Source organism: Symphalangus syndactylus, chromosome 15, assembly GCF_028878055.3.
Source record: "Symphalangus syndactylus isolate Jambi chromosome 15, NHGRI_mSymSyn1-v2.1_pri, whole genome shotgun sequence".
NCBI lineage: Eukaryota > Metazoa > Chordata > Mammalia > Primates > Hylobatidae > Symphalangus > Symphalangus syndactylus.
The window spans coordinates 59,454,362-59,471,827 of NC_072437.2; the positions used below are offsets into that span (position 1 = coordinate 59,454,362).

Here is a 17,466-nt window from a genome sequence, read left to right on the forward strand (position 1 = left end):
GTAAGGTAATGTGTTGGAAGAAATCACATCTGTTTGAAGACTTACTATTATTTTCATATCAATGAAAATCACTACTTGAGTGACGGTATCATTCATGTCCCAAACCTCAGTGTCATGTAATATACCTATGCAACAAATCTGCATATGGACGCCTTGAATTTAAAATACAAGTTGAAATTATTTTTAAAAATCATTAGAAATCTGATAAGGCCTAAAAAATGAAATCCTCATTTACATTTAAATGATTGATTAGAATATTCAGAAAGAATATGATTCTGAAAAAGTTTATAAAATATATTAACTACTGTGGAAAATGTATTCTATCTTAAATAATATATACAGATAAGAATAAAATGCACGCATATATATGCAACATATATATTTATATGTCTAAACTTACCTCTTCCCTGCAATGATAAGTAAAATATTAAAATAATCGGGATAGCTAATTTTATAAATAAATATCTCAAAATACCAAATTGTTTAATTAGTATAATTTTGGCAGGTCCTAGTATAGAAACTAATATCAGTCCACTTTGGTGTAATGTCTATACATTCTCTATAATTTTCAAATATAAGATAACGGTTATTTATTTTTAATGATTTTGACTTGTTTGATGGTGGAAGCATGAAGATCCTACTCCCCTGTATACAAGCATTTAAAGTCCCCTTATATTATCACAACTTATACTAAGAACACCTGAAATGACAGGATATGTAGAACAATATGATATTAATAGTTTATCCTAGTTATTGTTTATATCCATGTCAAATGTCTGAATGAATAACTGCTTGAATTAGTGATTATCATAACCAAAAATCTAATGTTTTCCTTCTATCTGTAGTTTCCTCAGTCCACTTTAGGTAATAGCCATTCTGGCTTTAAGTATTTGTTTTTGCAAAATGTCCTATTTATCTCCCTGTCTTCTTCATTATATTGTTCATTATGCACCCATATTGTTCATCATTTTTTTGAAAAATCAAGTGTATGATTATTTCATTTTCCTTCTTAAATTTCTCAATGGAATGCCACTGCCCTCAAGTTAAAAATCATACCTTCAACCTGGCTTAAAGCATATGGCTTCTACCTTTTCAGCTTTATTTTGAGCCATTCTCCTTCTCATTCTCCATGATATTTTATTCTTTATTTCTATGATGCACTGCATTCTCTGATGACTTAAGCATATCTTCTATTCTCTTATCCTTCCCTGATATATTTTCCCTCCCTTATGCCCTGCCGTCCACACATAGATTAGCTTAACTAGTTTGTTTCTTCTTTTTCAGTTTACAACTCACTCCTTCACACTCTACACCACTTTAAAACCCTCCCCCATGCATTGCCATACTACACTATATTTTCCCTATTCAATTCACTTGTCTAAATTATTTACTTAATTTTTGCCTTATCTTGTTGATGTTAGACTTTATAAACTTACCATTTTCTTATCAACTATCAGAGTACCTAGAACATAATTTACGCTTAATTAATATTTTTTAAATTGAACTGAAGACTGTAGGGAGCTGCTGAAGATTATAAGCAATATACAGACATAGTAAGTGAACTGAAAATAGAAGATACACGCTTGTATTCATTTACAACTTATTCTGTGTCTCTTTTTAATATAGAAACTAGAAAACATAAACCAACTCCTACAGACTCTTTAGTTGGAGTTCGGATGCAAATTAAATCTCATCAATTGACTGAATTCATAACATATTTGAATGCAAAATAGGACAAACAGATATATTTTTTCCTGCCTTAAAATCTTCTAATGAGCCAAATCACAGATGCTGTTTCTTGAGACGATTTTGATGATAGAGTTTGTACTTAGCATTTATATATCAAGTTTCTTTCTTCTTGGATAGCAAGAGAAAGATATGAGAGAAGAGGAGGAGTGGCTATTTCAGTTTGATTTTCTTGAACTTAAGCAATTGTAGTTTGTTTGTTCTTGCCTTGAATTCACTATTTATAAGAATAGCCTATTGAATCCCTTTCTCCAGTGCTCAAAGATTGTATCAATTATATTCTTATATTAATAATTTACCCTAAAGTATTAACAGTAGTTGCTTTTTTTCTGATCTCATTTTGAATGGTGCAATATTGGAGCCAGAAGTGGTTGCAGACACTTAAAGAAGAAAATTAATTTATTTGATTGGCTATGATTAACGAAATTATCCTCTGGTTATTGTTAGAAAATGGGACACTAGTAGATCATGGCATATGCAAAATAGTTGTATAAATTATATTATCTGGTTACCTGGAATGAAGAACCAATTAATGTAACTCTCCAAAAAAACAAATGTGTGCTGCAATGAGACATATTATTTGTGCATGGTCTGCCTCCTTCAATCTGTATTACAAAGAGTAGAGAATAAACACAAAACTGAAATTAATGGCTCAAAGCACAAAAAGCCAGGGAAATTCAACTCTCCAAAATAATTTCTTGTAATTGCAGGACTGTTTTTCACACAGCATATTCTGGATCTGATACTTTGAGTTGATGACTTACCATATGTTTTATTTTATTTTATTCTTTCTCCTTCCTTCCTTCCTTCCTTCCTTCCTTCCTTCCTTCCTTCCTTCCTTCCTTCCTTCCTTCCTTCCTTCTGACGGAGTCTCACTCTGTTGCCAGGCTGGAGTGCAGTGGCACAATCTCGGCTTACTACAAGCTCCACCTCTCAAGTTCAAGCGATTCTCCTGTCTCAGCCTCCCGAGTGGCTGGGACCACAGGCACGTGCCACCACGCCTGGCTAATTTTTTGGTATTTTTAGTAGAGACGGGGTTTCACCGTGTTAGCCAGGATGGTCTCTATCTTCTGACCTCGTGATCCACCTGCCTTGTCCTCCCAAAGTGCTGGGCTTACAAGCGTGAGCCACCGCACCAAGCCCTTTATTTATTTATTTATTTATTTATTTAATAGACATGGGGTCTCACTATTTTGCCCAGGCTGGCCTCGAATTACTGGGCACAAGCAATCCTCCCTCCTCTGCCTCTCAAAGTGCTAGGACTAGTTCAGCATGAGCCACTGAACCTGGCCAAGTTACCATATGCGTTTAATTCATATTCTTGTCATATCTGTTGTTTCAAATTAGGAAACTTCTGGAATAAAGTGGAACTATGAGAATTTGAATGAGATCTTTAGATGAATTTAGATACCATGGGTACAACTATGTGACAGACTTGTCTAATGGGCTTGTCTTGGCTTATTTAGAAACAATGTAGTGACTGCTCTTCAGGGTATAAACTTGCAAGGGAATGCCAGTTGACCTCACATTGCACGCAAATTGTTCCAATTGCCAGTACATCCATATGTCAGCCCAGATCTCAACATATTTTCAGGGACACAAGTGCAAAATTCTACCTCAAAGAAGTTTCTTATATCAATAATATTGTAGCATTATTATAACTTATAGCTGAGTAATATTTGTAGAAATTGATTTTTTCATTCGTTACAACCATAAAAAAGAAACATATTTTAGATGAGGCAAACATATCTGTCTATAAGGGTGTATTAAAAACAATGTTCTCCATTCAAAGAATTAATTTGATTATCTTCAGATAGTTTTGAAGATTACTCAAATGGTTGACTGAAATCTGGTCTACTTGAGATTAGAAGGTCTGAAATTCCTTTTATATTCTAATAAAGAACATGCAAAAGATTAATAAAATAAAATAAAACGTTCATGTAGATTATCATAAAAGGGATCTTCTCACCTTAACTATATACTTCAGGAGAGCCTAACGGATAACTCTGTAAGGTGACGAAAAGTAGACTGGAGAAGATAATACCCACATCTTTAAAAAGATCGGCAATGGCTAGACTCATAGTCTATGAAAGATACTAGAAGAAAAACATGATTTTGAAACAGCAGAAGCTAAAAGGCAACCTATGATTACCAGATACTGTTCTGTAAATTCAGCCATGCTGACTGGTTATCAGAATCGTTTGATATAGTAAGATCTTTGGAAGGTGGTTAATCAGTCATGGGATTCCTAGGGGCAAAATATACAACCAGTCTTTACAAATCCTATTTGACATATATATGCGTGTGTGTGTGTGTGTGTGTGTATATATGTATGTGTATATATATATATGTATGTATATATATATGTATGTATATATATGTGTGTATATATGTGTATATATATGTGTATATATGTGTATATAGTATATTTATATATTTAATATATTTATTTATATATATATACACACACACACAAGCAAAATCAGAGATGCTGAGTTTCTTGAGACAATTTTGATGATGGAGCCTATATGTATATATACATGACTAAAGTCTTTAGCCATATATATGTCTAAAGTTATATATATATATATATACGTGTGTATATATATATATATATAAAATATATATATAACTTTAACTTAATAAATAAGGTCCAGATATTACCCACTACAATAGAGTGAGTAAAATCCTCGTCTGCAAACAGACATGGATTAGTTCACAAAGAAAGAATAGACCCAGGACTCGAAGAAAGATTGCATGACAGTACACAAGGATATACGGCAAGTATTCCTTCTGTCATTTGCTAGGGGCACTCAGAATCATTTCCAAGGATATAATATATGGAGGAAAGGAGTATACTGAGATGTTTGTATAGCTACTCGTCACTGGCTCTGAGGCATCATTAACTCCTGGATGCACAGAATGCTACTGTCATTCATGGGTTAGAGAGGGCCCGTGGAGTCCTGTGATAAAAGCGATGTTTGCCAATTTCCAACACGCAGTGGACCCAGAATATCCATGGGTTCACCCTGTGCTTATTTCACCAGCTCCTGAATCATAAAGTTGCCAGGCCAGTGGAACTCAAAATCTGATGCATGTTTCTGTTTAAAATAATAAAAAAAAAATACTGAGATTTCATTGGTGTATTTTTTTAACTGAGCTAGGATTTGCCCTGATGAAGCAAAAGCAACAGTGCATAACCTGCTGGCAATTTAACACAAATAAAAACAGTGGCACCGACAGTACTAGAAAATCATCATATTCTTCTCTATCTTGCATTTACAGCACCCACATACACACACACACTCCACACACACACACACACACACACACACACACACGACAGCTTTACTTAAAAATGTCCTAATGAAGTAGTACAAATTGTTATTTTATTAACTCCTCACCATATGTGACAAAATTGAGAGTATGTGAAAAAGTATTTTTGCTGAATATCAATGTTCACTAAATTTCCTAGAGAAAAAGCACTTATGCACCTCCTTCAGTTACAAGCTGAACTAACTACTTATTTTGTGGAAAAGGGTTTTCACTTGAAAGAATTGCTGGAACAAAAATTATAGTAGTCAAGATTTAGGCACTGTGCTGATATTTCCTTGAAAATAAATAAAGCAAGTTTGTCTTTTCAAAAAACGGAGAGCATTTGTTGCCAATGATAACATTCTAGCTTTCAAGTGGAAAATTAGAATTTCACAAAGCTTGTATCTGCCACCAGGAGCTTAACAATTTCCCAATACTTCAAGTCTTTTCAAATAAGATTCATGGTGGTATTTATGAATGAGATATTTGATGTTGCATAATAAAATGTGTCAGAATTGGAATGGTTTGCACAACACCATGAGTTAATATTTTCCAAATGATCAGTGTATGATGTTACAAAATCATGCAAGTATAAAAGATTCATTCAAAGTTCAAATGAGCTAATGTAAAAGAGTATGAAATTTATAAATAAGGTTTCAGGTTCCCCCTTGCAACTAACCTTTAAAAAACTACCTCTTTTTAAGTTTTGTTGCAGTATTAAAGAAATAGACACATAATTATCTGAAAAAGCTATTAATATATGCCTACCTTTTCTAGTAACAAGTCTGTGTAAGACCAGACAGACTTCACATAATTTAACCCAAACAGCATATAACTGATTATGAAGATTTAAGTGTGTTCTATTAGTCCAGATATTAAAGAGATACAGAAAATTGTAAAACAATGCTGTTCTCACTATTTTAGGCAATTATAGTCAGATTTTTCAGATAAAATTATGCATGATAAGCCTCTTGTAATGGCTTACTATTGTTTATTTTCAATGAATTAACAAATACATATTTGAAATTTTTTATTTTAATATCTAATATCTAATACAATAAATATCAATAGGTTTTATGCATATAAACAAAATCTCTTTGGAATTCTCAATAGCTTTTATAGAGTGTTAAGTGACTGTAGGCCAAAAATGAAGCATTTCTTTTTCTGTGCAGAAGCTCTTTAGTTTAATCACATTTGTCAATTTTTGCTTTTGTTGCAATTGCTTTTGGCATCTTCAGCATGTAGTCTTTGCCCATGCCTGTGTCCTGAATGGTATTGCCTAGATTTTCTTCTAGAGTTTTTATAGTTTTGGGTTTTACACTTAAGTCTTTAATCCATCTTGACTTGATTTTTTATATGGTGTGAGGAAGAGATCAAGTTTCTTGAAACTGGCCTTCTATACTAAATAACAAATTCAAACTAATAACACCAGTAAATCTTACCAGTTTTATTTTCAACTTATCTCTAGAATTCAATCCTTTCTTACCATCACCACTGATATATCTCAGGTGTAAGTCTCTGTCATTTCTTATCTAGATTTTATGCATTTCCTGAGTGATCATCTTCAACTTACTGTTCTTTTTAGTAAATTAATAATCATAGCAGGTGAGTTTCTTGTTAAAATATATCACATAATGTTCCGGTTGTTCAAATTTCCAGTTATTTTCTTTACGTGGGAATGGTATTTAAGAGCATTAGATTAAGGAGGAGTAAATATAAGACTTATATGGGTAAAATTCCTTACAAATATGTACCTTTCTAGAAACCAAGATTCAGTATGTTGACTTGAGTTCCCTGGAGTGATCTCAAGAGTCTGCTAGGTTGTGTAATCAAAGCCTAAACTAAATATTGGACTAAATTTAATAACTTTGAAATTACGGAATTTTCTAGGTCTACTATGGAGGGGAAAATCTTAGGTTGCAGAAAATAAGTTTCTTAGGTCAAATCTATTATGTGCAAACTGCTTAGTGAATCCAACAAATTACTAGAAGATGTTCCATTATCTAGGCCAAGGAGGCACCAGCAACTTTGAAGCCTTTTGTGGTGCCTCACCTTTGTAGGTCAGAGACGATGTGTGGGATCCTGGGATGGAATTCTATTCCAGCATCTCAGTAGAAATGACATGATTATCCTGGAGGAGTAGAAGCCAATTTGTTTTAACTGTCTGAGATTACCTGAGAACAAGAATCACAGTAAGCCATAGGGTTAAAATAGTTGCAAAGTACTATTTAATGAGCGATCTCCGGTGATGGCTAACTAATCACAGGGTATCTAAAAATAAATATATACCAGGTTAAGGTGTTGCTTGACATACATCAAAGGAAAAATTTAAGAAGCATAATTCATGGTAGTGGGAATTTATGTCTTTAACATAGTTTTTAGCACTAAACTAGTTTCCAGACCTGGTGCCTAGATTGAAGAGGAGACTGTGTCTTTTCAAGGAAAGAACCTGCTTCATAGTCACATGTGTATTCCATAAATATTCCTTTGATTATCCTCCATTTTCTGGGTAACTGTAGATTTGGAAAACATTAATAGCTGTATTTGTATTAGACATTAACTCGGAGCATGCATTGACCATGAGAGACTCAAAATGCCACTGAGGTCTAGGAGTGACAATGGAGACAAAGAAATCAGAGATTAAATAGAGAGCTCAAGTCCATCTAACACTACTTCTAGTTGAATTATGAACCCATTGATAGCTGCTGGACTCACATGAGGGTTCCTACGGTAGTAAAGGCTTAATAAAAACCCCTGTAACTTCCCACCCTCATTTTAAATTAAAGGCATTGGTTTAACTCCTTTTGGAGGAAACATCAAAGATTAATGCCACTGAAAATTCTGAGAGATGAAGAAGTGATGACTCCCACCTTAGCCCCATTGCCCAAAGAAAGTAATTTGTGGGGCAGAGAATGATAATAAATTATTAGAACTATAATTAGATGGTGATGCCAATCAGCTACAATTCAAGACCTGTTAACTCTTTTAAAGTAAATCTACAAACACGTAGAGAATATAGCTACTAACTCACTAATAAATGATATCTGAAGCAGGCTGCATTTGTAGAATGAGCAGTAACATTTATTACATTACCTCTCTTTGTCACATCATAGTTCAGAGGAATTTTATTAATCTTGTTAGTTGTCTTAGACTAGAATTTTCCAAAAGCAGCCAAAAATTTGAGTGTAGTGTTTATTTGGACGTTATTCCAGGAAAGCAAAAAAAAAAATGGGGCAGGTCATCAACAATATCTTATCCAATATCAAAAAATAATCACACTGGGCCTTTAGTTTATAATATTGTAATAATTGGACCTATCTTAGTCTTATATAGCAAAATGCCTTATAACTAAGTAACTTATAAACAACAGAAATATATTGCTTATAGTTCTAGAGGTTGAGGAGTTCAGATTTGGTGCCTGAAATAGGGCCTCTTCCTCATAAATGGCATTTCTAATTGTGCCTTCACTTGGTGAAAGAGGAAAAAGAATCTCCCTTGAACCTTTTTATTATAAAGGTGCTAATCCCATTTATGAGGGCTCTGCCCTCATGACTTAATGACCTCCTAAAAGACCCCACCTCTTAATATTATCACACTGGGGATTCGGTTTCCACATATGAATTTTCGGAGAACACAAACATTCAGACCATAGGAGGACTTTATGAGCAGAAAAATTATAACAATCACACTTGAATATTTATGAGTATTATGCTTATAGAGATTGGAAAATAAGTGCTTATCATAGAAGTATTTGAAGCTAGAGTAGTATGTTGCATTTCAGGAAGTCCTTTATAAAATGAGAGATAAATTGCTATGCTTTGCATTGCCCGTCGTGAATAAAGAGGCACACTACTTGGTTGCAGTGTTTGCTCTATGGAATTCCTTTTAAGCCTCAGTAGGAAAAGAATAGTAGAGATCCCTAAAGGTTTGACATAAGGCCATACTCTTTTCTGCCATTTAAAAAACAGCTCCTGACTAGGTACTCAGCAATGGTAAAAACTGAATTCCTGACCATAGGACATCAAATGAATCTCTGACTGCGATGCCTAGTCATGAACCTGAAGTGTTTGATACATGAAACCATAAAATGAGATTTGTATAACAATATTCCAATAAAAAATGTATGTGATGTATCCACCAAATAAACCTAGAAGATATGGAAGGCATGAGTAAATTGCAGGCCTATGGCATCGGCTCTTATAGCTTTACTGTCTCTTCTTCAACTGAACTTCGTGGAGATTACCCTATGACTAATGGAAAAGGAAATGCAAGGATTTGGTTGATAGAGATCCATAGCATGGCAGCATCACTTTGAAGAGGACAATTGTTGTAATACAATTATAGCCAGGGATGACTCTGAAAGATGGCAGGAAACAGGAATTTTGACAGCAGGCAGAATCGTAGGCTTTAAATGTAATTTTTCATTGTGTTACTGATGATCTGAGATACAGATTTACACTCACTCATGAGCAGTGGTCAATGGGTTGGTCAGGTTGTCCGATTCTTAGGAAGAAAAAAATTAGAATATTAATGACAAGAAATTTTAGGTGTATAATATATGATTGCACTCATTGGGCTAGGCCAAGATAGTTATGCACTGTTTAGATGCCTACTAGAGAGCATCAACAGTCTAAAAGACTAACTGTTCAGGTAGAAGAGATGATATTGGATGTTTGTTATGTTTGTCAGTTAGTGTTATTCACAGTGCTCTCAGTTTTCGTACAATGGACCCATGTAAAAAGTTGCTATTTTCGTTACAGTGATGCATAGACATAGAAAATGGTCTTACCATCACAACAGTTTATTAGACAACAATAGAAACCACATAGAAGCTTTAATACAGTAGCATCACCTGTAGAAATTTGCAACTATCTGATGCTAGGTTGATAGCACTGAAGTTTCCCTTTTATGGAGAGAGCTTTGCTTTATCCTCACTGGGACATATATTCTAAGTTAGTATTTGCCTTCTCTGGCCAAAGCCTGCCTGTCAGCACGTCTGTTTGTGGCCTTATGGACAGATAGATATTCCACACAATATCACTTCTAACCAGTGGAAATTTTATTACAACTTAAATGTAGCAAAAATTTTATTCCTTAGTTATTCACAGGCATTTCTGCATTTTATATCACATGGAAGCAGCTGATTTGATGAAATGATTATGTAACTCCTACAGGCTCAGTTATGTTGATGACTGGGAGACAAATGTAAGTTTGGGTTGCTGTCCTGCAGAATGTGCTATGTGCCTTTAGCGCTAATTATATGGTGTATTCTTTTCCACATCCAGATGCATCAGCTGGGAACCAACAGAATATGTGGGAGTGGTCATTCTCACTATTGTACTTCATAACCAATTAAAAAACTATTTAGAAATGTCAACTAAAGCTAAACATGTCTTTAATTCCATTCCTACTTATTTACCCAACAAAAGTGCACAATAAGGTAACAAGCAAATATTCATTAGAATATTTTTGGCATCATTCTATATAATACACAAGTGGACCTCAAGGAGAGATATCTGATGTTTATTCTGAATAAAAAGGTATGCCCATGTCAAACTCAGAACATTTTCAAAGAAAACATTCATCTCAATAGTTTAAACTTTAAATCTCACTGTTAGACTATAATATCTGCAGAGGACATACTTTTTGCAAACTCTGCAATAACTTTTACAATGGAAAATTATGTTTTTGTTGCACTTATAGTTCACTTCATTAATTTAAGCACAAATTTTGTTTACATTAAATACAAACAATAAACCAACTTTTTCACTCACTATTTGGCATTTACATCTTGTATATTACTACAACCTCAAAAATTAGAAGTGACTCAGATTCTTATTCAACTTTTGAAATGTGCAGAAATAGGTTATTAGTGGTTAAAAGGATGAACCATGAAATCTAGATTAGGTAGAAGATAAATTAAAAAAAAAACAAGAGACTTGTGGATAAAAAAATACATTTATATTTTGAACAAGTTTTGCAGATGATCATGGTAATAAACCTTGATTTATCAGTTTTTCATGCTTTTTCTTCTTGTCTGAAATGTGCTTCTTTCTGAAGTCCTTAACCAGTTCATCTCAACATATTGTGCTGAACTAAGTTATAATCTCCTGCAGGAAATTGTCCATTGCCACTTGTATGTGAATTTTGTCCATTTTATGTGTCATTAGTCTTCTTATGCTAAACCCTATTATGAGTACATTCTAAAGTCTGCTTCCCTTTATATTATGAGGCAGCTGTGGGAAGGGACTGTGTCTAAGTCTGAATTTCCAAAGTAGGGAACTTTATATGATGCTTGGGGACATTGGGCGTGGTGGCTCATGCCTGTAATCCCAGCACTTTGGGAGGCCCTGGCGGGCAGATGACTTGAGGTCAGGAGTTCAAGACTAGCCTAGCCAACATGGTGAAACCCTGTCTTTACTAAAAATAAAAAAATTAGCTGGGTGTGGTGGCAGGTGCCTGTAATCTCAGCTACTCGGGGGGCTGAGGCAGGAGAATCGCTTGAAACCGGGAGGCAAAGATTGCAGTGAGCCGAGATTGTGCCACTACACTCCAGCCATGGGTGACAGAGGAAGAATCCATTTCAAATAAAATAAAATAAAATAAAAATAAAAGTTCTCATAATATAATAAATAAGTAGAGATATGAATTACACAGAATGGAAATAAGTTTATCAGTTCAGTGTCAGCTTGTTGGAAACATATCTATTTATAAGTGTCTTACCAAGGGATACAAAAATTTCTGAAAATAAAGAGATTCAAATAATTGCTATGATTTTGTTAATTTTGTCTTTTTAGATATGCTTATGGAATTTTCTGAAATACTAGGGTAGGGCACAAACTCACTCTCTCTCTCTCTCTCTCTATATATATATATATATATATATATTATATATATATGTGTGTACCAGAATGTGTGTATTTTTTTATGTGTGTAAGCTGATGAAAAAATTAAAATTGATTTTATCTTAAGTTAAATGAGTTTGTTTTTATAAAGTTTCCCCTAATTTTCAGGCATTTTTTGGTTTAAAGTTATTGATGATGGATAGTTTTAGTTATGATAAAATTTACTCTCTTTAGCCATTAGGTATAAGTAAGAAACTTGTAGTATCTAAATGCTTCATTACTTTTTTGAACATTTAGTTCTATGTGTTGTAGATCTTTTATGAAACATGGCAACGAGTAAAACAAGTGTTTACATCAGCAGGAATCCTTCTTTCTATCAAAAATTCTCTTCCATCTCTATCGAAAACTAGTCAAAAGTGTTTGAATTCAGTTCTAAATAATTTTAAGTAGCTTTCAGATGGTTATAACTAAATGTAAACAATTTTACTTCTCTAGAGTTTCTACCTGAGTGATCATATTTAAATTATAAATATGGTGATAATTTTCAAAAATTCAGTTGTCATTAATAATGAGTTGGCAAAACTTCAGAAATATGCTTCTGTTAAAAATGTGAACAAAATATAACTCTGTTACTCATTTAGTAAACAATGCCCTGTTGAAATCCAAAAAATATTTTTTAAGTTTTAAAAAGAGCTCAATAATTAGAAGTAATTTATTGTTATAATACTACTACATAACAACATAAAAATTCTATCAACTTGCAGAAAAAATGTTTCTTGCTCTTGCATTTAAAATCACCTGGAGTCAGGAGATCCTGCTCATCTTGGCTGGATTAATTGGTTATTGATTAGTCTATACTGGGTTTGGGTAGGGCCAATATGGCAACTCCCCTCAACTTGTATTTTATTGTCCAATAGGTTCTTATGGTGTCTTAATTACTGTTCTGTAGAGAAAGGGCATCAGTAGGATGTGTACATGTATATATGCAGAGAAAACAATTTATTCTAAGAATTGGCTCGCATGATTATGGAGGATGCCAAGTTCAAAACCTGCAGGTTAGGCTTGTAGTCTGAAGAGCGAGTGGAGGTCCTGCTGCAGTTTCTCATGGCCCAGCAAGTTGAAGCATAATGTTCACACATAAGAATAGGGGAGGCATAGGAACACAAGAGAAAATACGCAAAACTTCAGGCATAATCTCAGAATTGGTATATCATTTCTGCTACAATCTCTGTGATAAAGTAAGTCACAAAATCAACCCAAGTTGAAGGAATGAAGGACACTAATTCTTCAATATGGTGAATGGCAAAGTCATATCGCAAAGTACGTGGACACAGAAAGAGGGAAACAATTGAGGCTGTTAATGCAATCAGTCTAAAACAATTTTTAAAATATTCTTAATCTTGGGTATAATTTTATTTTAACAGACAATTTTTTATTGCCTAATTTTATCACACACTTAGATAAATAATTCTTAGATGAATAACAGCTGTTTTCTTTCTTTCTTTTTTTTTTTTTTTGAGACGGAGTCTCTGTCGCCCAGGCTGGAGTGCAGTGGCGCGATCTCGGCTCACTGCAAGCTCCGCCTCCCGGGTTCACGCCATTCTCCTGCCTCAGTCTCTCAAGTAGCTGGGACTACAGGCGTCCGCCACCAAGGCCAGCTAATTTTTTGTATTTTTTTTAGTAGAGACGGGGTTTCACCGTGTTAGCCAGGATGTTCTCGATCTCCTGACCTCGTGATCCGCCCACCTCGGCCTCCCAAAGTGCTGGGATTACAGGCGTGAGCCACCACGCCTGGCCAACACCTGTTTTCTTACAGGTAAATTCACGTAAGATTTGTTAGATTTGAACTTAAAAGATATCTGTTTTTACTTTAAAATGATTAACCACCATATTATATAACATGCCAAATTTGCAAGAGTTAGAATTTTTAATTGCTATAGCAAAGAAGCCAGATGTTTAGTTACTAGCAATAATTTTGTGAGCCTTAGAGTATTTAGTGCTAAGCTGACTGAGCATTTATACATTTTATGCCTTTATTTAAAGCCAGGTCCCCAATGCTTATAGATTGTTTGACTCAAACGAGCATTTAAATTTCAAGTTTTTGCCTTGAAAGGATGTTGTTTATTTTATAGAAGGAAAGGGTTATAAATTTCCATACAAATAATGCCAAAGTAAATTTACAAAATTGAAGTATTTAAAAAACTCATATAAATGTTGACAGCAATTATTTTAGGTTAAGAGAAATTGTAGTAATCATTTAGCTTATGGCCTAGCAGAACAATTTTTTTTTTGGCGGGGGGCGGGGGAAGTCTCTCACTGTTGCCCAGGCTGGAGTGCAGTGGCATGATCTGTGCTCACTACAACCTCCACCTCCCAGGCTCAAGTGATTCTCTTGCCTCAGCCTCCCGAATAGCTGGGATTACAAGCACCTGCCACCATGCCCAGCTAATTGTTGTATTTTTAGTAGAGATGGGGTTTCACCATGTTGACCAGGCTGGTCTCGAACTCCTGATCTCAAGCAATCTACCCGTCCTGGCCTTCCAAAGTGCTGGGAGATTACAGATGTAAGCCAATGCACCCAGCCCTAGCACAACAATATTTGAAAAATTATGTAAAAGCAAGAAAATATAAAATAAATACATAAAACATATGAGGAGATTTTCTGATGATGTCTGAAAATGAAAACTATGTAGCTAGAAGAAAAGTTAATGATTGTTATAAAGCATGTATTTAAAAATTTAAAATATCTGTTGGAAGTGTTCAGGTGATTTTATTATATTTTAAGATTTCATTAGTCATGATGAGTTACGTTCTCTCAGGATTATTTCCATCCATATGAACACACACACTCACACTCTCATATAGTGAAATGTCTTCAGTTTTATAATCTTTTAAACTTCAAAACAAAAATTGAGATTCTATCAACAGATGGTAACATGAAACAGATTGGACTTTCTTCTTCCAATAACTGTTGAAATTCATACAAAGACAAAAAAAGATATCAAACGGCCAAATAAACAAGAGCATAATTGCATGCTGTGAAATTAAAAAAAAATCACAGCTAAGAAAGAAAAATAATATTCTGGCATAGACTGTACCCAACTCTGAACAGAAGATGGAGTACTGAGTGAGAAAGGAAGGTAAATAAACACTCACGACTGTCAGAAATTCCTTGCTACTTGGAGCAAAGTAGAATCGGGGTGGGGGGTGATATAAGAACAAATTATACCTTTCTCTCCTCTATGATTCTTTCCTGAGTTCTGGTGGGGTCTGTTAGTGGAAATATCAGCTGAAAGAGTAATACCAAATAAGCAGCATCTACAAAGACAAGGGTTGCCCGTAACAGAAGCATAAGAATTAGGCTGCACATATTCATTCATTTATTCATTCGTTTATTCATTCAACATAGCATTACTGAGTGCTTTCTAAATAGTAGCAACTATTCCAGACATTAACACTCCTCATAAAAATGTTCCAGCACAAGCCTCTAATCTTACATAGTTTAAACTCTAGTGTGTGAGAGATATATAGCATAAGAATATAGAACATAAAATTATTTCATGTCATGATAAATGATTGAACTATATCATTAAGAATAATGTGATGGAGAGTAACTGGGGCGAGAAAATGGGCACCATTAGACAGGGTAGCCAGGTTTCTCTATGGAAAAGATATTTGAATTATAGCTTGAATGATGAGGAGGAACCAGGTGGGCAAAAATCAGGAGGGAGAGTTATCCAAGCAGAAGCCAGAAGACGAACAAAGGACCGGGGGCAGAAAACAGGTTGATCATGTTTCCTGTCAAGATTGGTCTGTGCAAGGGTAAAACCGAGAGAAAGCAAGCTTAGAGATAGGTAACAATCCAGCTGATGCATGCCACAGAAGAGTTAGAGTTTTATTTGAAGTGGAATTGGAAGACACAGGAATATTAAAAATTGGAGAGTGATATGATGTGTTTTGCATTTTTAAAAGGTCATTTTGAAAGCTGTGTGGAAAATGGGTTTCAGAATAAAGACGAATGAAAGCACAAAGGTCAGTTCAAAGACTATGTCAGAAGTTCACATGAGTGAAGATGAGAGGTTGTAAAATTGGTAACACTAACTATGGAGGAAGTTGCAGACTGGGGAAATTTTTTAGTGTTTGCGAATAGAGTGGACAGAAGGTGGATAAAAATAGGATAGAATCTGAAATCCAGGTTATATCTCCAACTATATAAAATGCATTTCTGACTCTATGCAGAGGACCCGAAACAGGATATTGAATTTCAAGACAAAATGAAGCTAAGGTGCCACAATAAAAGCTTCAGAAGGTCCCATTTGAGCTCTCCCTCATCTTCAATTCCCCTGCAGAGGATGCTACAGAAGCAATAGAAGCAACAGAGGTGTTGAATCCCTCTTCTACCAGCTATTGAAAAGACAGAAAGAGAGAATGCAGCCAAAGACCACCAAAGAACATGCTCTTCCATGAGACCAGATTCAAGCACATGGCACAGGAGAAAAAGGACATGATGGAAACTTCTCACTGGGCCTGGTGAGACTGGCAGAGGCAGGGGCTCAACAACCTGTTCTTCAAGCTGTCTCAGTAATAGGCTTCCTGCTTCCTACTTCCTGTCTTTTTGGAGATCTCTTTGATCCTGATTATTCCTCAGCCTCATCTTCTGGCCTTTTGTAAAATGTGTGAGCCCTTCAATATGCTTTAAATAAATTGACTTGTACTTGCCAACCATGTTAGTTTTGTTGCTGCCATTGTTCACAGAGAAATACCCAACTGATATATTAACAAGCAAGAATAGCTGGCACTCTGAAATAGAAAAATCCAGTGATGAGAACGGAAAAACAGGAAATAATAAATAAAGAATACTAAGAGGTTATGATCACCTGAAAACTTGAGATAATTAAGAAACAAAAGGCGTACCAGATCCAAAACATTAATTAAACAATGCCAATTAAAATATTTGGGATTGACATACTAACAAATGAATTAATCAATGAGTTAATCAATAGGCAGATCAATGAAACAGACTAGGAGTACAGAAATACAATAAAATACATTTGGGAATTTGATGGCATCACATTTCACATTAGATTAAAAAATAGATTATTCTGTAAACAGGGTATAAAATTATTTCTCTGAGAATTAAATCAGGTAAATAAATACATGACTCTATAGACAGATATAAATCTGAGGTGAATTAAAATTTAAAATATAACAAAAATATAAAACTCTAATGTTATTACTTTTTTATTTATAGCACAAATCTGTTCTACAGAGTGACAATGTAAACATAGTTAAATGACAAACCACAGAAACTTAGTAGATGTTTATAAAACAAACAAGTAAAATGTTTAAATAACAATTGCAATATATAAAAATTTATTCATAAATAATAAAAATAAGCTAAATTTATAAACAGACGTTTCTAAGTAGAAGACACAAGAATATGCAAAGGTGTTTGGCCGTGCTACTATTTATGGAAACACAACAGTAGGTTACTGTCTTGTGGTGCCAAGTGTGACAATAGCAATTGATGGTAATGCTGTGGTTTAACTTTATGTCTTAC

The 17,466-nt window shown here is 34.4% G+C and overlaps 1 long non-coding RNA gene across 3 annotated transcripts in view; it reads left to right on the top strand.

The window, feature by feature from the left end:
* Positions 1-16,628, top strand: part of LOC129463654 (uncharacterized) — a 36,268-nt gene extending 19,640 nt beyond the window's left edge. Inside the window, exons 3-5 of one of the 3 annotated variants that reach the window (XR_008651268.2) lie at positions 13,588-13,722; positions 15,879-15,938; positions 16,146-16,628. This is a non-coding gene — a long non-coding RNA (uncharacterized lncRNA). The remainder of the gene's footprint in view (positions 1-13,587; positions 13,723-15,878; positions 15,939-16,145) is intronic. The other 2 variants (XR_010115867.1, XR_010115866.1) reach the window with 2 other exon arrangements.
* Positions 16,629-17,466: the final 838 nt, after the last annotated feature.